General features: G+C 36.0%; 1 protein-coding gene across 1 annotated transcript in view; it reads right to left on the bottom strand.

Moving 5' to 3' along the window:
• LOC134727751 (ankyrin-1-like) overlaps positions 1 to 25000 on the bottom strand; it is a 619083-nt gene that overhangs the window by 275620 nt on the left and 318463 nt on the right. The window lies entirely within an intron of this gene.

The following is a 25000-nucleotide window of genomic DNA, read 5'->3' as shown; positions in this document are numbered from 1 at the left end:
ATGAGACGGAAACATGCACTGATTGATTGATTGATTTATTGGTTGGTTGGTCGGTTGGTTGGTTGGTTGAACACGTTGATTGGTTGATCAAACACATTCATTTGTAAGTGGGGGGTAAAAAAAAGGGGGGGGGTGGGTCCTAGGGATTTTTTTTTTATATAAACGGAACAGAATGGTTAAAATTGTCGTTTTACAATTTAAATCAATTGCTTCTAAAAAGCAATTGTAAACGGTCTTGCCCCCCCCCTTTTTGAAACATGATTGATTGTTATGTGTGTGTGTGTGTTTGTTTGTCTGTCTGTTTGTTTGTTTGTCTGTTTGTTTCTGTAAGGGGTCTATATTATTCCGGGGAAGTTTCATGTTTAGTTCGGAAAGTTTTTATTTTATTTCAGGTCCAGCGCGCGCGCCAGATTGAGGAGACATCACGTGACGCGGGTTGATAATAACGAAAACTCAGTCTTTTTATTTCTTTTCAGGTGGAGACGTTGAACAGACAACATCTATAGAGATGGAATGTGCACAATGTAATTTCTTTTGTCATTGTAGGAAATTGACATTTCGGTCACAGTTCACCAGCAGTGCATGATTTGGATTTTATTGATCCGGTGTAACTTTAAAACACGCGTTGCATGCTTATTTTCTTGTAATGTACATTTTTCAGCACCAGTTTGTAACACAGATAAGTATTTTAATCTAGGAGCGAACATTTTATTTTAGGATTTCACTGAGATTTACGGCCCTGCACTGCTAATTTTGCATAGGTACTTTTTCTGTACAAAAAATCTGTAGTACTGGAAAATTACTTTTAAAATATAGTACTTTTTTAGTACTTCAAATTTATTGTAATATTTAAGTACTTGTTTTTTACAGTACTTGATTTGTACTTCAAATTTTAAGTACTCAATTTGTACTTTAATTGTGTAGTACTAAATGTGTACCTCAAATATTAGGTACAAATCAAGTACTGTAAAAAACAGGTACCTAAATATTACAATAAATTTAAAGTACTAAAAAAGTACCATATTTTAAAAGTAATTTTCCAGTACCACAGATTTTTTGTACAGAAAAAGTACCTATGCAAAAGTAGCAGTGTAAGGAAGCGATTTTTACGGCATTGCCATTTCTTTTCTCTAGGAAAAGTCTTGAGAGATATCTGCACCACGTTGTTTTATGAACCTTAAGTACATGTATGCCCTGCTGACTGCACATTTTGGGGTCGATTAGACTTGTAGTTTCAGAGTATAACTGATAAGAAGGATGTGGATTTTTTTTTCAGAAGAGATGTAAGAACAATATTGAAATTCAATTCTTCTTGAATAATTGATCATAGGTCTTTCCTTCCATATTGTTTTAATGAAACTGTCATAAATAAACGGTCATACATATTGATTGATTGGTTGGTTGGTTGGTTGGTTGGTTGGTTTGTTTATTACTTAAACACTTGGGATAGGGTCTCTTGAAGCAACCGGAAAAAACTGAGATCTTGGACCCCGTATTGAACACACGAGACGGAAACATGCACTGATTTATTGATTGATTGATTGATTGGTTGGTTGGTTGGTTGGTTAAACATGTTGATTGGTTGATTAAACACGTTGGTTGGTTGGTTAAACACGTTAGATAGTGTTTCTCGAAACAAGCGAGAAAGAAACTAATGAGATCGTGGACTCCATATTAAACACATGAGACGGAAACATGCACCGATTGGTGATTGGTTGATTGATTGGTTGGTTGGTTGGCTAAACATGTTCGTTGGTTGGTTGGTTGGTTGGTTGGTTAAACACGTTTGATAGTGTTTCTTGAAACAAGCGAGAAAGAAACAAATGAGATCGTGGACTCCATATTAAACACATGAGACGGAAACATGCACTGATTGGTTGATTGATTGATTGATTGGTTGATTAAACACGTTGGTTGGTTGGTTAAACACGTTGGAAAGTGTTTCTTGAAACAAGCGAGAAAGACACAAATGAGATCGTGGACTCCATATTAAACACATGAGACGGAAACATGCACTGATTGATTGATTGATTTATTGATTGGTTGGTTGGTTGGTTGGTTGGTTGGTTGGCTAAACATGTTGATTGGTTGATTAAACACGTTGGTTGGTTGGTTGGTTGGTTGGTTGGTTGAACAACACGTTTGATAGTGTTTCTTGAAACAAGCGAGAAAGAAACAAATGAGATCGTGGACTCCATATTAAACACATGAGACGGAAACATGCACTGATTGATTGATTGATTTATTGGTTGGTTGGTCGGTTGGTTGGTTGGTTGAACACGTTGATTGGTTGATCAAACACATTCATTTGTAAGTGGGGGGTAAAAAAAAGGGGGGGGTGGGTCCTAGGGATTTTTTTTTTATATAAACGGAACAGAATGGTTAAAATTGTCGTTTTACAATTTAAATCAATTGCTTCTAAAAAGCAATTGTAAACGGTCTTGCCCCCCCCCTTTTTGAAACATGATTGATTGTTATGTGTGTGTGTGTGTTTGTTTGTCTGTCTGTTTGTTTGTTTGTCTGTTTGTTTCTGTAAGGGGTCTATATTATTCCGGGGAAGTTTCATGTTTAGTTCGGAAAGTTTTTATTTTATTTCAGGTCCAGCGCGCGCGCCAGATTGAGGAGACATCACGTGACGCGGGTTGATAATAACGAAAACTCAGTCTTTTTATTTCTTTTCAGGTGGAGACGTTGAACAGACAACATCTATAGAGATGGAATGTGCACAATGTAATTTCTTTTGTCATTGTAGGAAATTGACATTTCGGTCACAGTTCACCAGCAGTGCATGATTTGGATTTTATTGATCCGGTGTAACTTTAAAACACGCGTTGCATGCTTATTTTCTTGTAATGTACATTTTTCAGCACCAGTTTGTAACACAGATAAGTATTTTAATCTAGGAGCGAACATTTTATTTTAGGATTTCACTGAGATTTACGGCCCTGCACTGCTAATTTTGCATAGGTACTTTTTCTGTACAAAAAATCTGTAGTACTGGAAAATTACTTTTAAAATATAGTACTTTTTTAGTACTTCAAATTTATTGTAATATTTAAGTACTTGTTTTTTACAGTACTTGATTTGTACTTCAAATTTTAAGTACTCAATTTGTACTTTAATTGTGTAGTACTAAATGTGTACCTCAAATATTAGGTACAAATCAAGTACTGTAAAAAACAGGTACCTAAATATTACAATAAATTTAAAGTACTAAAAAAGTACCATATTTTAAAAGTAATTTTCCAGTACCACAGATTTTTTGTACAGAAAAAGTACCTATGCAAAAGTAGCAGTGTAAGGAAGCGATTTTTACGGCATTGCCATTTCTTTTCTCTAGGAAAAGTCTTGAGAGATATCTGCACCACGTTGTTTTATGAACCTTAAGTACATGTATGCCCTGCTGACTGCACATTTTGGGGTCGATTAGACTTGTAGTTTCAGAGTATAACTGATAAGAAGGATGTGGATTTTTTTTTCAGAAGAGATGTAAGAACAATATTGAAATTCAATTCTTCTTGAATAATTGATCATAGGTCTTTCCTTCCATATTGTTTTAATGAAACTGTCATAAATAAACGGTCATACATATTGATTGATTGGTTGGTTGGTTGGTTGGTTGGTTGGTTGGTTTGTTTATTACTTAAACACTTGGGATAGGGTCTCTTGAAGCAACCGGAAAAAACTGAGATCTTGGACCCCGTATTGAACACACGAGACGGAAACATGCACTGATTTATTGATTGATTGATTGATTGGTTGGTTGGTTGGTTGGTTAAACATGTTGATTGGTTGATTAAACACGTTGGTTGGTTGGTTAAACACGTTAGATAGTGTTTCTCGAAACAAGCGAGAAAGAAACTAATGAGATCGTGGACTCCATATTAAACACATGAGACGGAAACATGCACCGATTGGTGATTGGTTGATTGATTGGTTGGTTGGTTGGCTAAACATGTTCGTTGGTTGGTTGGTTGGTTGGTTGGTTAAACACGTTTGATAGTGTTTCTTGAAACAAGCGAGAAAGAAACAAATGAGATCGTGGACTCCATATTAAACACATGAGACGGAAACATGCACTGATTGGTTGATTGATTGATTGATTGGTTGATTAAACACGTTGGTTGGTTGGTTAAACACGTTGGAAAGTGTTTCTTGAAACAAGCGAGAAAGACACAAATGAGATCGTGGACTCCATATTAAACACATGAGACGGAAACATGCACTGATTGGTTGATTGATTGGTTGGTTGGTTGGTTGGTTGGTTGGTTGGCTAAACATGTTGATTGGTTGATTAAACACGTTGGTTGGTTGGTTGGTTGGTTGGTTGGTTGAACAACACGTTTGATAGTGTTTCTTGAAACAAGCGAGAAAGAAACAAATGAGATCGTGGACTCCATATTAAACACATGAGACGGAAACATGCACTGATTGATTGATTGATTTATTGGTTGGTTGGTCGGTTGGTTGGTTGGTTGAACACGTTGATTGGTTGATCAAACACATTCATTTGTAAGTGGGGGGTAAAAAAAAGGGGGGGGGGGGTCCTAGGGATTTTTTTTTTATATAAACGGAACAGAATGGTTAAAATTGTCGTTTTACAATTTAAATCAATTGCTTCTAAAAAGCAATTGTAAACGGTCTTGCCCCCCCCCCCTTTTTGAAACATGATTGATTGTTATGTGTGTGTGTGTGTTTGTTTGTCTGTCTGTTTGTTTGTTTGTCTGTTTGTTTCTGTAAGGGGTCTATATTATTCCGGGGAAGTTTCATGTTTAGTTCGGAAAGTTTTTATTTTATTTCAGGTCCAGCGCGCGCGCCAGATTGAGGAGACATCACGTGACGCGGGTTGATAATAACGAAAACTCAGTCTTTTTATTTCTTTTCAGGTGGAGACGTTGAACAGACAACATCTATAGAGATGGAATGTGCACAATGTAATTTCTTTTGTCATTGTAGGAAATTGACATTTCGGTCACAGTTCACCAGCAGTGCATGATTTGGATTTTATTGATCCGGTGTAACTTTAAAACACGCGTTGCATGCTTATTTTCTTGTAATGTACATTTTTCAGCACCAGTTTGTAACACAGATAAGTATTTTAATCTAGGAGCGAACATTTTATTTTAGGATTTCACTGAGATTTACGGCCCTGCACTGCTAATTTTGCATAGGTACTTTTTCTGTACAAAAAATCTGTAGTACTGGAAAATTACTTTTAAAATATAGTACTTTTTTAGTACTTCAAATTTATTGTAATATTTAAGTACTTGTTTTTTACAGTACTTGATTTGTACTTCAAATTTTAAGTACTCAATTTGTACTTTAATTGTGTAGTACTAAATGTGTACCTCAAATATTAGGTACAAATCAAGTACTGTAAAAAACAGGTACCTAAATATTACAATAAATTTAAAGTACTAAAAAAGTACCATATTTTAAAAGTAATTTTCCAGTACCACAGATTTTTTGTACAGAAAAAGTACCTATGCAAAAGTAGCAGTGTAAGGAAGCGATTTTTACGGCATTGCCATTTCTTTTCTCTAGGAAAAGTCTTGAGAGATATCTGCACCACGTTGTTTTATGAACCTTAAGTACATGTATGCCCTGCTGACTGCACATTTTGGGGTCGATTAGACTTGTAGTTTCAGAGTATAACTGATAAGAAGGATGTGGATTTTTTTTTCAGAAGAGATGTAAGAACAATATTGAAATTCAATTCTTCTTGAATAATTGATCATAGGTCTTTCCTTCCATATTGTTTTAATGAAACTGTCATAAATAAACGGTCATACATATTGATTGATTGGTTGGTTGGTTGGTTGGTTGGTTGGTTTGTTTATTACTTAAACACTTGGGATAGGGTCTCTTGAAGCAACCGGAAAAAACTGAGATCTTGGACCCCGTATTGAACACACGAGACGGAAACATGCACTGATTTATTGATTGATTGATTGATTGGTTGGTTGGTTGGTTGGTTAAACATGTTGATTGGTTGATTAAACACGTTGGTTGGTTGGTTAAACACGTTAGATAGTGTTTCTCGAAACAAGCGAGAAAGAAACTAATGAGATCGTGGACTCCATATTAAACACATGAGACGGAAACATGCACCGATTGGTGATTGGTTGATTGATTGGTTGGTTGGTTGGCTAAACATGTTCGTTGGTTGGTTGGTTGGTTGGTTGGTTAAACACGTTTGATAGTGTTTCTTGAAACAAGCGAGAAAGAAACAAATGAGATCGTGGACTCCATATTAAACACATGAGACGGAAACATGCACTGATTGGTTGATTGATTGATTGATTGGTTGATTAAACACGTTGGTTGGTTGGTTAAACACGTTGGAAAGTGTTTCTTGAAACAAGCGAGAAAGACACAAATGAGATCGTGGACTCCATATTAAACACATGAGACGGAAACATGCACTGATTGGTTGATTGATTGGTTGGTTGGTTGGTTGGTTGGTTGGTTGGCTAAACATGTTGATTGGTTGATTAAACACGTTGGTTGGTTGGTTGGTTGGTTGGTTGGTTGAACAACACGTTTGATAGTGTTTCTTGAAACAAGCGAGAAAGAAACAAATGAGATCGTGGACTCCATATTAAACACATGAGACGGAAACATGCACTGATTGATTGATTGATTTATTGGTTGGTTGGTCGGTTGGTTGGTTGGTTGAACACGTTGATTGGTTGATCAAACACATTCATTTGTAAGTGGGGGGTAAAAAAAAGGGGGGGGGGTCCTAGGGATTTTTTTTTTATATAAACGGAACAGAATGGTTAAAATTGTCGTTTTACAATTTAAATCAATTGCTTCTAAAAAGCAATTGTAAACGGTCTTGCCCCCCCCCCCCCCCTTTTTGAAACATGATTGATTGTTATGTGTGTGTGTGTGTTTGTTTGTCTGTCTGTTTGTTTGTTTGTCTGTTTGTTTCTGTAAGGGGTCTATATTATTCCGGGGAAGTTTCATGTTTAGTTCGGAAAGTTTTTATTTTATTTCAGGTCCAGCGCGCGCGCCAGATTGAGGAGACATCACGTGACGCGGGTTGATAATAACGAAAACTCAGTCTTTTTATTTCTTTTCAGGTGGAGACGTTGAACAGACAACATCTATAGAGATGGAATGTGCACAATGTAATTTCTTTTGTCATTGTAGGAAATTGACATTTCGGTCACAGTTCACCAGCAGTGCATGATTTGGATTTTATTGATCCGGTGTAACTTTAAAACACGCGTTGCATGCTTATTTTCTTGTAATGTACATTTTTCAGCACCAGTTTGTAACACAGATAAGTATTTTAATCTAGGAGCGAACATTTTATTTTAGGATTTCACTGAGATTTACGGCCCTGCACTGCTAATTTTGCATAGGTACTTTTTCTGTACAAAAAATCTGTAGTACTGGAAAATTACTTTTAAAATATAGTACTTTTTTAGTACTTCAAATTTATTGTAATATTTAAGTACTTGTTTTTTACAGTACTTGATTTGTACTTCAAATTTTAAGTACTCAATTTGTACTTTAATTGTGTAGTACTAAATGTGTACCTCAAATATTAGGTACAAATCAAGTACTGTAAAAAACAGGTACCTAAATATTACAATAAATTTAAAGTACTAAAAAAGTACCATATTTTAAAAGTAATTTTCCAGTACCACAGATTTTTTGTACAGAAAAAGTACCTATGCAAAAGTAGCAGTGTAAGGAAGCGATTTTTACGGCATTGCCATTTCTTTTCTCTAGGAAAAGACTTGAGAGATATCTGCACCACGTTGTTTTATGAACCTTAAGTACATGTATGCCCTGCTGACTGCACATTTTGGGGTCGATTAGACTTGTAGTTTCAGAGTATAACTGATAAGAAGGATGTGGATTTTTTTTTCAGAAGAGATGTAAGAACAATATTGAAATTCAATTCTTCTTGAATAATTGATCATAGGTCTTTCCTTCCATATTGTTTTAATGAAACTGTCATAAATAAACGGTCATACATATTGATTGATTGGTTGGTTGGTTGGTTGGTTGGTTGGTTTGTTTATTACTTAAACACTTGGGATAGGGTCTCTTGAAGCAACCGGAAAAAACTGAGATCTTGGACCCCGTATTGAACACACGAGACGGAAACATGCACTGATTTATTGATTGATTGATTGATTGGTTGGTTGGTTGGTTGGTTAAACATGTTGATTGGTTGATTAAACACGTTGGTTGGTTGGTTAAACACGTTAGATAGTGTTTCTCGAAACAAGCGAGAAAGAAACTAATGAGATCGTGGACTCCATATTAAACACATGAGACGGAAACATGCACCGATTGGTGATTGGTTGATTGATTGGTTGGTTGGTTGGCTAAACATGTTCGTTGGTTGGTTGGTTGGTTGGTTGGTTAAACACGTTAGATAGTGTTTCTTGAAACAAGCGAGAAAGAAACAAATGAGATCGTGGACTCCATATTAAACACATGAGACGGAAACATGCACTGATTGGTTGATTGATTGATTGATTGGTTGATTAAACACGTTGGTTGGTTGGTTAAACACGTTGGAAAGTGTTTCTTGAAACAAGCGAGAAAGACACAAATGAGATCGTGGACTCCATATTAAACACATGAGACGGAAACATGCACTGATTGGTTGATTGATTGGTTGGTTGGTTGGTTGGTTGGTTGGTTGGCTAAACATGTTGATTGGTTGATTAAACACGTTGGTTGGTTGGTTGGTTGGTTGGTTGAACAACACGTTTGATAGTGTTTCTTGAAACAAGCGAGAAAGAAACAAATGAGATCGTGGACTCCATATTAAACATATGAGACGGAAACATGCACTGATTGATTGATTGATTTATTGGTTGGTTGGTCGGATGGTTGGTTGGTTGAACACGTTGATTGGTTGATCAAACACATTCATTTGTAAGTGGGGGGTAAAAAAAAGGGGGGGGGGTGGGTCCTAGGGATTTTTTTTTTATATAAACGGAACAGAATGGTTAAAATTGTCGTTTTACAATTTAAATCAATTGCTTCTAAAAAGCAATTGTAAACGGTCTTGCCCCCCCCCCCCTTTTTGAAACATGATTGATTGTTATGTGTGTGTGTGTGTTTGTTTGTCTGTCTGTTTGTTTGTTTGTCTGTTTGTTTCTGTAAGGGGTCTATATTATTCCGGGGAAGTTTCATGTTTAGTTCGGAAAGTTTTTATTTTATTTCAGGTCCAGCGCGCGCGCCAGATTGAGGAGACATCACGTGACGCGGGTTGATAATAACGAAAACTCAGTCTTTTTATTTCTTTTCAGGTGGAGACATTGAACAGACAACATCTATAGAGATGGAATGTGCACAATGTAATTTCTTTTGTCATTGTAGGAAATTGACATTTCGGTCACAGTTCACCAGCAGTGCATGATTTGGATTTTATTGATCCGGTGTAACTTTAAAACACGCGTTGCATGCTTATTTTCTTGTAATGTACATTTTTCAGCACCAGTTTGTAACACAGATAAGTATTTTAATCTAGGAGCGAACATTTTATTTTAGGATTTCACTGAGATTTACGGCCCTGCACTGCTAATTTTGCATAGGTACTTTTTCTGTACAAAAAATCTGTAGTACTGGAAAATTACTTTTAAAATATAGTACTTTTTTAGTACTTCAAATTTATTGTAATATTTAAGTACTTGTTTTTTACAGTACTTGATTTGTACTTCAAATTTTAAGTACTCAATTTGTACTTTAATTGTGTAGTACTAAATGTGTACCTCAAATATTAGGTACAAATCAAGTACTGTAAAAAACAGGTACCTAAATATTACAATAAATTTAAAGTACTAAAAAAGTACCATATTTTAAAAGTAATTTTCCAGTACCACAGATTTTTTGTACAGAAAAAGTACCTATGCAAAAGTAGCAGTGTAAGGAAGCGATTTTTACGGCATTGCCATTTCTTTTCTCTAGGAAAAGTCTTGAGAGATATCTGCACCACGTTGTTTTATGAACCTTAAGTACATGTATGCCCTGCTGACTGCACATTTTGGGGTCGATTAGACTTGTAGTTTCAGAGTATAACTGATAAGAAGGATGTGGATTTTTTTTTCAGAAGAGATGTAAGAACAATATTGAAATTCAATTCTTCTTGAATAATTGATCATAGGTCTTTCCTTCCATATTGTTTTAATGAAACTGTCATAAATAAACGGTCATACATATTGATTGATTGGTTGGTTGGTTGGTTGGTTGGTTGGTTTGTTTATTACTTAAACACTTGGGATAGGGTCTCTTGAAGCAACCGGAAAAAACTGAGATCTTGGACCCCGTATTGAACACACGAGACGGAAACATGCACTGATTTATTGATTGATTGATTGATTGGTTGGTTGGTTGGTTGGTTAAACATGTTGATTGGTTGATTAAACACGTTGGTTGGTTGGTTAAACACGTTAGATAGTGTTTCTCGAAACAAGCGAGAAAGAAACTAATGAGATCGTGGACTCCATATTAAACACATGAGACGGAAACATGCACCGATTGGTGATTGGTTGATTGATTGGTTGGTTGGTTGGCTAAACATGTTCGTTGGTTGGTTGGTTGGTTGGTTGGTTAAACACGTTAGATAGTGTTTCTTGAAACAAGCGAGAAAGAAACAAATGAGATCGTGGACTCCATATTAAACACATGAGACGGAAACATGCACTGATTGGTTGATTGATTGATTGATTGGTTGATTAAACACGTTGGTTGGTTGGTTAAACACGTTGGAAAGTGTTTCTTGAAACAAGCGAGAAAGACACAAATGAGATCGTGGACTCCATATTAAACACATGAGACGGAAACATGCACTGATTGGTTGATTGATTGGTTGGTTGGTTGGTTGGTTGGTTGGTTGGTTGGCTAAACATGTTGATTGGTTGATTAAACACGTTGGTTGGTTGGTTGGTTGGTTGGTTGAACAACACGTTTGATAGTGTTTCTTGAAACAAGCGAGAAAGAAACAAATGAGATCGTGGACTCCATATTAAACACATGAGACGGAAACATGCACTGATTGATTGATTGATTTATTGGTTGGTTGGTCGGATGGTTGGTTGGTTGAACACGTTGATTGGTTGATCAAACACATTCATTTGTAAGTGGGGGGTAAAAAAAAGGGGGGGGTGGGTCCTAGGGATTTTTTTTTTATATAAACGGAACAGAATGGTTAAAATTGTCGTTTTACAATTTAAATCAATTGCTTCTAAAAAGCAATTGTAAACGGTCTTGCCCCCCCCCCCCTTTTTGAAACATGATTGATTGTTATGTGTGTGTGTGTGTTTGTTTGTCTGTCTGTTTGTTTGTTTGTCTGTTTGTTTCTGTAAGGGGTCTATATTATTCCGGGGAAGTTTCATGTTTAGTTCGGAAAGTTTTTATTTTATTTCAGGTCCAGCGCGCGCGCCAGATTGAGGAGACATCACGTGACGCGGGTTGATAATAACGAAAACTCAGTCTTTTTATTTCTTTTCAGGTGGAGACGTTGAACAGACAACATCTATAGAGATGGAATGTGCACAATGTAATTTCTTTTGTCATTGTAGGAAATTGACATTTCGGTCACAGTTCACCAGCAGTGCATGATTTGGATTTTATTGATCCGGTGTAACTTTAAAACACGCGTTGCATGCTTATTTTCTTGTAATGTACATTTTTCAGCACCAGTTTGTAACACAGATAAGTATTTTAATCTAGGAGCGAACATTTTATTTTAGGATTTCACTGAGATTTACGGCCATGCACTGCTAATTTTGCATAGGTACTTTTTCTGTACAAAAAATCTGTAGTACTGGAAAATTACTTTTAAAATATAGTACTTTTTTAGTACTTCAAATTTATTGTAATATTTAAGTACTTGTTTTTTACAGTACTTGATTTGTACTTCAAATTTTAAGTACTCAATTTGTACTTTAATTGTGTAGTACTAAATGTGTACCTCAAATATTAGGTACAAATCAAGTACTGTAAAAAACAGGTACCTAAATATTACAATAAATTTAAAGTACTAAAAAAGTACCATATTTTAAAAGTAATTTTCCAGTACCACAGATTTTTTGTACAGAAAAAGTACCTATGCAAAAGTAGCAGTGTAAGGAAGCGATTTTTACGGCATTGCCATTTCTTTTCTCTAGGAAAAGTCTTGAGAGATATCTGCACCACGTTGTTTTATGAACCTTAAGTACATGTATGCCCTGCTGACTGCACATTTTGGGGTCGATTAGACTTGTAGTTTCAGAGTATAACTGATAAGAAGGATGTGGATTTTTTTTTCAGAAGAGATGTAAGAACAATATTGAAATTCAATTCTTCTTGAATAATTGATCATAGGTCTTTCCTTCCATATTGTTTTAATGAAACTGTCATAAATAAACGGTCATACATATTGATTGATTGGTTGGTTGGTTGGTTGGTTGGTTGGTTTGTTTATTACTTAAACACTTGGGATAGGGTCTCTTGAAGCAACCGGAAAAAACTGAGATCTTGGACCCCGTATTGAACACACGAGACGGAAACATGCACTGATTTATTGATTGATTGATTGATTGGTTGGTTGGTTGGTTGGTTAAACATGTTGATTGGTTGATTAAACACGTTGGTTGGTTGGTTAAACACGTTAGATAGTGTTTCTCGAAACAAGCGAGAAAGAAACTAATGAGATCGTGGACTCCATATTAAACACATGAGACGGAAACATGCACCGATTGGTGATTGGTTGATTGATTGGTTGGTTGGTTGGCTAAACATGTTCGTTGGTTGGTTGGTTGGTTGGTTGGTTAAACACGTTAGATAGTGTTTCTTGAAACAAGCGAGAAAGAAACAAATGAGATCGTGGACTCCATATTAAACACATGAGACGGAAACATGCACTGATTGGTTGATTGATTGATTGATTGGTTGATTAAACACGTTGGTTGGTTGGTTAAACACGTTGGAAAGTGTTTCTTGAAACAAGCGAGAAAGACACAAATGAGATCGTGGACTCCATATTAAACACATGAGACGGAAACATGCACTGATTGGTTGATTGATTGGTTGGTTGGTTGGTTGGTTGGTTGGTTGGCTAAACATGTTGATTGGTTGATTAAACACGTTGGTTGGTTGGTTGGTTGGTTGAACAACACGTTTGATAGTGTTTCTTGAAACAAGCGAGAAAGAAACAAATGAGATCTTGGTCTCCATATTAAACACATGAGACGGAAACATGCACTGATTGATTGATTGATTTATTGGTTGGTTGGTCGGATGGTTGGTTGGTTGAACACGTTGATTGGTTGATCAAACACATTCATTTGTAAGTGGGGGGTAAAAAAAAGGGGGGGGGGTGGGTCCTAGGGATTTTTTTTTTATATAAACGGAACAGAATGGTTAAAATTGTCGTTTTACAATTTAAATCAATTGCTTCTAAAAAGCAATTGTAAACGGTCTTGCCCCCCCCCCCTTTTTGAAACATGATTGATTGTTATGTGTGTGTGTGTGTTTGTTTGTCTGTCTGTTTGTTTGTTTGTCTGTTTGTTTTCTGTAAGGGGTCTATATTATTCCGGGGAAGTTTCATGTTTAGTTCGGAAAGTTTTTATTTTATTTCAGGTCCAGCGCGCGCCAGATTGAGGAGACATCACGTGACGCGGGTTGATAATAACGAAAACTCAGTCTTTTTATTTCTTTTCAGGTGGAGACGTTGAACAGACAACATCTATAGAGATGGAATGTGCACAATGTAATTTCTTTTGTCATTGTAGGAAATTGACATTTCGGTCACAGTTCACCAGCAGTGCATGATTTGGATTTTATTGATCCGGTGTAACTTTAAAACACGCGTTGCATGCTTATTTTCTTGTAATGTACATTTTTCAGCACCAGTTTGTAACACAGATAAGTATTTTAATCTAGGAGCGAACATTTTATTTTAGGATTTCACTGAGATTTACGGCCCTGCACTGCTAATTTTGCATAGGTACTTTTTCTGTACAAAAAATCTGTAGTACTGGAAAATTACTTTTAAAATATAGTACTTTTTTAGTACTTCAAATTTATTGTAATATTTAAGTACTTGTTTTTTACAGTACTTGATTTGTACTTCAAATTTTAAGTACTCAATTTGTACTTTAATTGTGTAGTACTAAATGTGTACCTCAAATATTAGGTACAAATCAAGTACTGTAAAAAACAGGTACCTAAATATTACAATAAATTTAAAGTACTAAAAAAGTACCATATTTTAAAAGTAATTTTCCAGTACCACAGATTTTTTGTACAGAAAAAGTACCTATGCAAAAGTAGCAGTGTAAGGAAGCGATTTTTACGGCATTGCCATTTCTTTTCTCTAGGAAAAGTCTTGAGAGATATCTGCACCACGTTGTTTTATGAACCTTAAGTACATGTATGCCCTGCTGACTGCACATTTTGGGGTCGATTAGACTTGTAGTTTCAGAGTATAACTGATAAGAAGGATGTGGATTTTTTTTTCAGAAGAGATGTAAGAACAATATTGAAATTCAATTCTTCTTGAATAATTGATCATAGGTCTTTCCTTCCATATTGTTTTAATGAAACTGTCATAAATAAACGGTCATACATATTGATTGATTGGTTGGTTGGTTGGTTGGTTGGTTGGTTTGTTTATTACTTAAACACTTGGGATAGGGTCTCTTGAAGCAACCGGAAAAAACTGAGATCTTGGACCCCGTATTGAACACACGAGACGGAAACATGCACTGATTTATTGATTGATTGATTGATTGGTTGGTTGGTTGGTTGGTTAAACATGTTGATTGGTTGATTAAACACGTTGGTTGGTTGGTTAAACACGTTAGATAGTGTTTCTCGAAACAAGCGAGAAAGAAACTAATGAGATCGTGGACTCCATATTAAACACATGAGACGGAAACATGCACCGATTGGTGATTGGTTGATTGATTGGTTGGTTGGTTGGCTAAACATGTTCGTTGGTTGGTTGGTTGGTTGGTTGGTTAAACACGTTAGATAGTGTTTCTTGAAACAAGCGAGAAAGAAACAAATGAGATCGTGGACTCCATATTAAACACATGAGACGGAAACATGCACTGATTGGTTGATTGATTGATTGATTGGTTGATTAAACACGTTGGTTGGTTGGTTAAACACGTTGGAAAGTGTTTCTTGAAACAAGCGAGAAAGACACAAATGAGATCGTGGACTCCATATTAAACACATGAGACGGAAACATGCACTGATTGGTTGATTGATTGGTTGGTTGGTTGGTTGGTTGGTTGGTTGGCTAAACATGTTGATTGGTTGATTAAACACGTTGGTTGGTTGGTTGGTTGGTTGGTTGAACAACACGTTTGATAGTGTTTCTTGAAACAAGCGAGAAAGAAACAAATGAGATCGTGGACTCCATATTAAACACATGAGACGGAAACATGCACTGATTGATTGATTGATTTATTGGTTGGTTGGTCGGATGGTTGGTTGGTTGAACACGTTGATTGGTTGATCAAACACATTCATTTGTAAGTGGGGGGTAAAAAAAAGGGGGGGGTGGGTCCTAGGGATTTTTTTTTTATATAAACGGAACAGAATGGTTAAAATTGTCGTTTTACAATTTAAATCAATTGCTTCTAAAAAGCAATTGTAAACGGTCTTGCCCCCCCCCCCTTTTTGAAACATGATTGATTGTTATGTGTGTGTGTGTGTTTGTTTGTCTGTCTGTTTGTTTGTTTGTCTGTTTGTTTCTGTAAGGGGTCTATATTATTCCGGGGAAGTTTCATGTTTAGTTCGGAAAGTTTTTATTTTATTTCAGGTCCAGCGCGCGCGCCAGATTGAGGAGACATCACGTGACGCGGGTTGATAATAACGAAAACTCAGTCTTTTTATTTCTTTTCAGGTGGAGACGTTGAACAGACAACATCTATAGAGATGGAATGTGCACAATGTAATTTCTTTTGTCATTGTAGGAAATTGACATTTCGGTCACAGTTCACCAGCAGTGCATGATTTGGATTTTATTGATCCGGTGTAACTTTAAAACACGCGTTGCATGCTTATTTTCTTGTAATGTACATTTTTCAGCACCAGTTTGTAACACAGATAAGTATTTTAATCTAGGAGCGAACATTTTATTTTAGGATTTCACTGAGATTTACGGCCCTGCACTGCTAATTTTGCATAGGTACTTTTTCTGTACAAAAAATCTGTAGTACTGGAAAATTACTTTTAAAATATAGTACTTTTTTAGTACTTCAAATTTATTGTAATATTTAAGTACTTGTTTTTTACAGTACTTGATTTGTACTTCAAATTTTAAGTACTCAATTTGTACTTTAATTGTGTAGTACTAAATGTGTACCTCAAATATTAGGTACAAATCAAGTACTGTAAAAAACAGGTACCTAAATATTACAATAAATTTAAAGTACTAAAAAAGTACCATATTTTAAAAGTAATTTTCCAGTACCACAGATTTTTTGTACAGAAAAAGTACCTATGCAAAAGTAGCAGTGTAAGGAAGCGATTTTTACGGCATTGCCATTTCTTTTCTCTAGGAAAAGTCTTGAGAGATATCTGCACCACGTTGTTTTATGAACCTTAAGTACATGTATGCCCTGCTGACTGCACATTTTGGGGTCGATTAGACTTGTAGTTTCAGAGTATAACTGATAAGAAGGATGTGGATTTTTTTTTCAGAAGAGATGTAAGAACAATATTGAAATTCAATTCTTCTTGAATAATTGATCATAGGTCTTTCCTTCCATATTGTTTTAATGAAACTGTCATAAATAAACGGTCATACATATTGATTGATTGGTTGGTTGGTTGGTTGGTTGGTTGGTTTGTTTATTACTTAAACACTTGGGATAGGGTCTCTTGAAGCAACCGGAAAAAACTGAGATCTTGGACCCCGTATTGAACACACGAGACGGAAACATGCACTGATTTATTGATTGATTGATTGATTGGTTGGTTGGTTGGTTGGTTAAACATGTTGATTGGTTGGTTAAACACGTTGGTTGGTTGGTTAAACACGTTAGATAGTGTTTCTCGAAACAAGCGAGAAAGAAACTAATGAGATCGTGGACTCCATATTAAACACATGAGACGGAAACATGCACCGATTGGTGATTGGTTGATTGATTGGTTGGTTGGTTGGCTAAACATGTTCGTTGGTTGGTTGGTTGGTTGGTTGGTTAAACACGTTAGATAGTGTTTCTTGAAACAAGCGAGAAAGAAACAAATGAGATCGTGGACTCCATATTAAACACATGAGACGGAAACATGCACTGATTGGTTGATTGATTGATTGATTGGTTGATTAAACACGTTGGTTGGTTGGTTAAACACGTTGGAAAGTGTTTCTTGAAACAAGCGAGAAAGACACAAATGAGATCGTGGACTCCATATTAAACACATGAGACGGAAACATGCACTGATTGGTTGATTGATTGGTTGGTTGGTTGGTTGGTTGGTTGGTTGGCTAAACATGTTGATTGGTTGATTAAACACGTTGGTTGGTTGGTTGGTTGGTTGAACAACACGTTTGATAGTGTTTCTTGAAACAAGCGAGAAAGAAACAAATGAGATCTTGGTCTCCATATTAAACACATGAGACGGAAACATGCACTGATTGATTGATTGATTTATTGGTTGGTTGGTCGGATGGTTGGTTGGTTGAACACGTTGATTGGTTGATCAAACACATTCATTTGTAAGTGGGGGGTAAAAAAAAGGGGGGGGGTGGGTCCTAGGGATTTTTTTTTTATATAAACGGAACAGAATGGTTAAAATTGTCGTTTTACAATTTAAATCAATTGCTTCTAAAAAGCAATTGTAAACGGTCTTGCCCCCCCCCTTTTTGAAACATGATTGATTGTTATGTGTGTGTGTGTGTTTGTTTGTCTGTCTGTTTGTTTGTTTGTCTGTTTGTTTTCTGTAAGGGGTCTATATTATTCCGGGGAAGTTTCATGTTTAGTTCGGAAAGTTTTTATTTTATTTCAGGTCCAGCGCGCGCGCCAGATTGAGGAGACATCACGTGACGCGGGTTGATAATAACGAAAACTCAGTCTTTTTATTTCTTTTCAGGTGGAGACGTTGAACAGACAACATCTATAGAGATGGAATGTGCACAATGTAATTTCTTTTGTCATTGTAGGAAATTGACATTTCGGTCACAGTTCACCAGCAGTGCATGATTTGGATTTTATTGATCCGGTGTAACTTTAAAACACGCGTTGCATGCTTATTTTCTTGTAATGTACATTTTTCAGCACCAGTTTGTAACACAGATAAGTATTTTAATCTAGGAGCGAACATTTTATTTTAGGATTTCACTGAGATTTACGGCCCTGCACTGCTAATTTTGCATAGGTACTTTTTCTGTACAAAAAATCTGTAGTACTGGAAAATTACTTTTAAAATATAGTACTTTTTTAGTACTTCAAATTTATTGTAATATTTAAGTACTTGTTTTTTACAGTACTTGATTTGTACTTCAAATTTTAAGTACTCAATTTGTACTTTAATTGTGTAGTACTAAATGTGTACCTCAAATATTAGGTACAAATCAAGTACTGTAAAAAACAGGTACCTAAATATTACAATAAATTTAAAGTACTAAAAAAGTACCATATTTTAAAAGTAATTTTCCAGTACCACAGATTTTTTGTACAGAAAAAGTACCTATGCAAAAGTAGCAGTGTAAGGAAGCGATTTTTACGGCATTGCCATTTCTTTTCTCTAGGAAAAGTCTTGAGAGATATCTGCACCACGTTGTTTTATGAACCTTAAGTACATGTATGCCCTGCTGACTGCACATTTTGGGGTCGATTAGACTTGTAGTTTCAGAGTATAACTGATAAGAAGGATGTGGATTTTTTTTTCAGAAGAGATGTAAGAACAATATTGAAATTCAATTCTTCTTGAATAATTGATCATAGGTCTTTCCTTCCATATTGTTTTAATGAAACTGTCATAAATAAACGGTCATACATATTGATTGATTGGTTGGTTGGTTGGTTGGTTGGTTGGTTTGTTTATTACTTAAACACTTGGGATAGGGTCTCTTGAAGCAACCGGAAAAAACTGAGATCTTGGACCCCGTATTGAACACACGAGACGGAAACATGCACTGATTTATTGATTGATTGATTGATTGGTTGGTTGGTTGGTTGGTTAAACATGTTGATTGGTTGATTAAACACGTTGGTTGGTTGGTTAAACACGTTAGATAGTGTTTCTCGAAACAAGCGAGAAAGAAACTAATGAGATCGTGGACTCCATATTAAACACATGAGACGGAAACATGCACCGATTGGTGATTGGTTGATTGATTGGTTGGTTGGTTGGCTAAACATGTTCGTTGGTTGGTTGGTTGGTTGGTTGGTTGGTTAAACACGTTTGATAGTGTTTCTTGAAACAAGCGAGAAAGAAACAAATGAGATCGTGGACTCCATATTAAACACATGAGACGGAAACATGCACTGATTGGTTGATTGATTGATTGATTGGTTGATTAAACACGTTGGTTGGTTGGTTAAACACGTTGGAAAGTGTTTCTTGAAACAAGCGAGAAAGACACAAATGAGATCGTGGACTCCATATTAAACACATGAGACGGAAACATGCACTGATTGGTTGATTGATTGGTTGGTTGGTTGGTTGGTTGGTTGGCTAAACATGTTGATTGGTTGATTAAACACGTTGGTTGGTTGGTTGGTTGGTTGGTTGAACAACACGTTTGATAGTGTTTCTTGAAACAAGCGAGAAAGAAACAAATGAGATCGTGGACTCCATATTAAACACATGAGACGGAAACATGCACTGATTGATTGATTGATTTATTGGTTGGTTGGTCGGTTGGTTGGTTGGTTGAACACGTTGATTGGTTGATCAAACACATTCATTTGTAAGTGGGGGGTAAAAAAAAGGGGGGGGGGGGTGGGTCCTAGGGATTTTTTTTTTATATAAACGGAACAGAATGGTTAAAATTGTCGTTTTACAATTTAAATCAATTGCTTCTAAAAAGCAATTGTAAACGGTCTTGCCCCCCCCCCCCCTTTTTGAAACATGATTGATTGTTATGTGTGTGTGTGTGTTTGTTTGTCTGTCTGTTTGTTTGTTTGTCTGTTTGTTTCTGTAAGGGGTCTATATTATTCCGGGGAAGTTTCATGTTTAGTTCGGAAAATTTTTATTTTATTTCAGGTCCAGCGCGCGCGCCAGATTGAGGAGACATCACGTGACGCGGGTTGATAATAACGAAAACTCAGTCTTTTTATTTCTTTTCAGGTGGAGACGTTGAACAGACAACATCTATAGAGATGGAATGTGCACAATGTAATTTCTTTTGTCATTGTAGGAAATTGACATTTCGGTCACAGTTCACCAGCAGTGCATGATTTGGATTTTATTGATCCGGTGTAACTTTAAAACACGCGTTGCATGCTTATTTTCTTGTAATGTACATTTTTCAGCACCAGTTTGTAACACAGATAAGTATTTTAATCTAGGAGCGAACATTTTATTTTAGGATTTCACTGAGATTTACGGCCCTGCACTGCTAATTTTGCATAGGTACTTTTTCTGTACAAAAAATCTGTAGTACTGGAAAATTACTTTTAAAATATAGTACTTTTTTAGTACTTCAAATTTATTGTAATATTTAAGTACTTGTTTTTTACAGTACTTGATTTGTACTTCAAATTTTAAGTACTCAATTTGTACTTTAATTGTGTAGTACTAAATGTGTACCTCAAATATTAGGTACAAATCAAGTACTGTAAAAAACAGGTACCTAAATATTACAATAAATTTAAAGTACTAAAAAAGTACCATATTTTAAAAGTAATTTTCCAGTACCACAGATTTTTTGTACAGAAAAAAGTACCTATGCAAAAGTAGCAGTGTAAGGAAGCGATTTTTACGGCATTGCCATTTCTTTTCTCTAGGAAAAGTCTTGAGAGATATCTGCACCACGTTGTTTTATGAACCTTAAGTACATGTATGCCCTGCTGACTGCACATTTTGGGGTCGATTAGACTTGTAGTTTCAGAGTATAACTGATAAGAAGGATGTGGATTTTTTTCTTCAGAAGAGATGTAAGAACAATATTGAAATTCAATTCTTCTTGAATAATTGATCATAGGTCTTTCCTTCCATATTGTTTTAATGAAACTGTCATAAATAAACGGTCATACATATTGATTGATTGGTTGGTTGGTTGGTTGGTTGGTTGGTTTGTTTATTACTTAAACACTTGGGATAGGGTCTCTTGAAGCAACCGGAAAAAACTGAGATCTTGGACCCCGTATTGAACACACGAGACGGAAACATGCACTGATTTATTGATTGATTGATTGATTGGTTGGTTGGTTGGTTGGTTAAACATGTTGATTGGTTGATTAAACACGTTGGTTGGTTGGTTAAACACGTTAGATAGTGTTTCTCGAAACAAGCGAGAAAGAAACTAATGAGATCGTGGACTCCATATTAAACACATGAGACGGAAACATGCACCGATTGGTGATTGGTTGATTGATTGGTTGGTTGGTTGGCTAAACATGTTCGTTGGTTGGTTGGTTGGTTGGTTGGTTGGTTAAACACGTTTGATAGTGTTTCTTGAAACAAGCGAGAAAGAAACAAATGAGATCGTGGACTCCATATTAAACACATGAGACGGAAACATGCACTGATTGGTTGATTGATTGATTGATTGGTTGATTAAACACGTTGGTTGGTTGGTTAAACACGTTGGAAAGTGTTTCTTGAAACAAGCGAGAAAGACACAAATGAGATCGTGGACTCCATATTAAACACATGAGACGGAAACATGCACTGATTGGTTGATTGATTGGTTGGTTGGTTGGTTGGTTGGTTGGCTAAACATGTTGATTGGTTGATTAAACATGTTGGTTGGTTGGTTGGTTGGTTGGTTGAACAACACGTTTGATAGTGTTTCTTGAAACAAGCGAGAAAGAAACAAATGAGATCGTGGACTCCATATTAAACACATGAGACGGAAACATGCACTGATTGATTGATTGATTTATTGGTTGGTTGGTCGGTTGGTTGGTTGGTTGAACACGTTGATTGGTTGATCAAACACATTCATTTGTAAGTGGGGGGTAAAAAAAAGGGGGGGGGGTGGGTCCTAGGGATTTTTTTTTTATATAAACGGAACAGAATGGTTAAAATTGTCGTTTTACAATTTAAATCAATTGCTTCTAAAAAGCAATTGTAAACGGTCTTGCCCCCCCCCCTTTTTGAAACATGATTGATTGTTATGTGTGTGTGTGTGTTTGTTTGTCTGTCTGTTTGTTTGTTTGTCTGTTTGTTTCTGTAAGGGGTCTATATTATTCCGGGGAAGTTTCATGTTTAGTTCGGAAAATTTTTATTTTATTTCAGGTCCAGCGCGCGCGCCAGATTGAGGAGACATCACGTGACGCGGGTTGATAATAACGAAAACTCAGTCTTTTTATTTCTTTTCAGGTGGAGACGTTGAACAGACAACATCTATAGAGATGGAATGTGCACAATGTAATTTCTTTTGTCATTGTAGGAAATTGACATTTCGGTCACAGTTCACCAGCAGTGCATGATTTGGATTTTATTGATCCGGTGTAACTTTAAAACACGCGTTGCATGCTTATTTTCTTGTAATGTACATTTTTCAGCACCAGTTTGTAACACAGATAAGTATTTTAATCTAGGAGCGAACATTTTATTTTAGGATTTCACTGAGATTTACGGCCCTGCACTGCTAATTTTGCATAGGTACTTTTTCTGTACAAAAAATCTGTAGTACTGGAAAATTATTTTTAAAATATAGTACTTTTTTAGTACTTCAAATTTATTGTAATATTTAAGTACTTGTTTTTTACAGTACTTGATTTGTACTTCAAATTTTAAGTACTCAATTTGTACTTTAATTGTGTAGTACTAAATGTGTACCTCAAATATTAGGTACAAATCAAGTACTGTAAAAAACAGGTACCTAAATATTACAATAAATTTAAAGTACTAAAAAAGTACCATATTTTAAAAGTAATTTTCCAGTACCACAGATTTTTTGTACAGAAAAAGTACCTATGCAAAAGTAGCAGTGTAAGGAAGCGATTTTTACGGCATTGCCATTTCTTTTCTCTAGGAAAAGTCTTGAGAGATATCTGCACCACGTTGTTTTATGAACCTTAAGTACATGTATGCCCTGCTGACTGCACATTTTGGGGTCGATTAGACTTGTAGTTTCAGAGTATAACTGATAAGAAGGATGTGGATTTTTTTTTCAGAAGAGATGTAAGAACAATATTGAAATTCAATTCTTCTTGAATAATTGATCATAGGTCTTTCCTTCCATATTGTTTTAATGAAACTGTCATAAATAAACGGTCATACATATTGATTGATTGGTTGGTTGGTTGGTTGGTTGGTTGGTTTGTTTATTACTTAAACACTTGGGATAGGGTCTCTTGAAGCAACCGGAAAAAACTGAGATCTTGGACCCCGTATTGAACACACGAGACGGAAACATGCACTGATTTATTGATTGATTGATTGATTGGTTGGTTGGTTGGTTGGTTAAACATGTTGATTGGTTGATTAAACACGTTGGTTGGTTGGTTAAACACGTTAGATAGTGTTTCTCGAAACAAGCGAGAAAGAAACTAATGAGATCGTGGACTCCATATTAAACACATGAGACGGAAACATGCACCGATTGGTGATTGGTTGATTGATTGGTTGGTTGGTTGGCTAAACATGTTCGTTGGTTGGTTGGTTGGTTGGTTGGTTAAACACGTTAGATAGTGTTTCTTGAAACAAGCGAGAAAGAAACAAATGAGATCGTGGACTCCATATTAAACACATGAGACGGAAACATGCACTGATTGGTTGATTGATTGATTGATTGGTTGATTAAACACGTTGGTTGGTTGGTTAAACACGTTGGAAAGTGTTTCTTGAAACAAGCGAGAAAGACACAAATGAGATCGTGGACTCCATATTAAACACATGAGACGGAAACATGCACTGATTGGTTGATTGATTGGTTGGTTGGTTGGTTGGTTGGTTGGTTGGCTAAACATGTTGATTGGTTGATTAAACACGTTGGTTGGTTGGTTGGTTGGTTGGTTGAACAACACGTTTGATAGTGTTTCTTGAAACAAGCGAGAAAGAAACAAATGAGATCGTGGACTCCATATTAAACACATGAGACGGAAACATGCACTGATTGATTGATTGATTTATTGGTTGGTTGGTCGGTTGGTTGGTTGGTTGAACACGTTGATTGGTTGATCAAACACATTCATTTGTAAGTGGGGGGTAAAAAAAAGGGGGGGTGGGTCCTATGGATTTTTTTTTTATATAAACGGAACAGAATGGTTAAAATTGTCGTTTTACAATTTAAATCAATTGCTTCTAAAAAGCAATTGTAAACGGTCTTGCCCCCCCCCCCCTTTTTTGAAACATGATTGATTGTTATGTGTGTGTGTGTGTTTGTTTGTCTGTCTGTTTGTTTGTTTGTCTGTTTGTTTCTGTAAGGGGTCTATATTATTCCGGGGAAGTTTCATGTTTAGTTCGGAAAGTTTTTATTTTATTTCAGGTCCAGCGCGCGCGCCAGATTGAGGAGACATCACGTGACGCGGGTTGATAATAACGAAAACTCAGTCTTTTTATTTCTTTTCAGGTGGAGACGTTGAACAGACAACATCTATAGAGATGGAATGTGCACAATGTAATTTCTTTTGTCATTGTAGGAAATTGACATTTCGGTCACAGTTCACCAGCAGTGCATGATTTGGATTTTATTGATCCGGTGTAACTTTAAAACACGCGTTGCATGCTTATTTTCTTGTAATGTACATTTTTCAGCACCAGTTTGTAACACAGATAAGTATTTTAATCTAGGAGCGAACATTTTATTTTAGGATTTCACTGAGATTTACGGCCCTGCACTGATATTTTTTGCATAGGTACTTTTTCTGTACAAAAAATCTGTAGTACTGGAAAATTACTTTTA

This window comes from Mytilus trossulus, chromosome 8 (assembly GCF_036588685.1).
Source record: "Mytilus trossulus isolate FHL-02 chromosome 8, PNRI_Mtr1.1.1.hap1, whole genome shotgun sequence".
Classification (NCBI taxonomy): domain Eukaryota; kingdom Metazoa; phylum Mollusca; class Bivalvia; order Mytilida; family Mytilidae; genus Mytilus; species Mytilus trossulus.
This window is presented reverse-complemented; position numbering and strand designations above follow the sequence as displayed.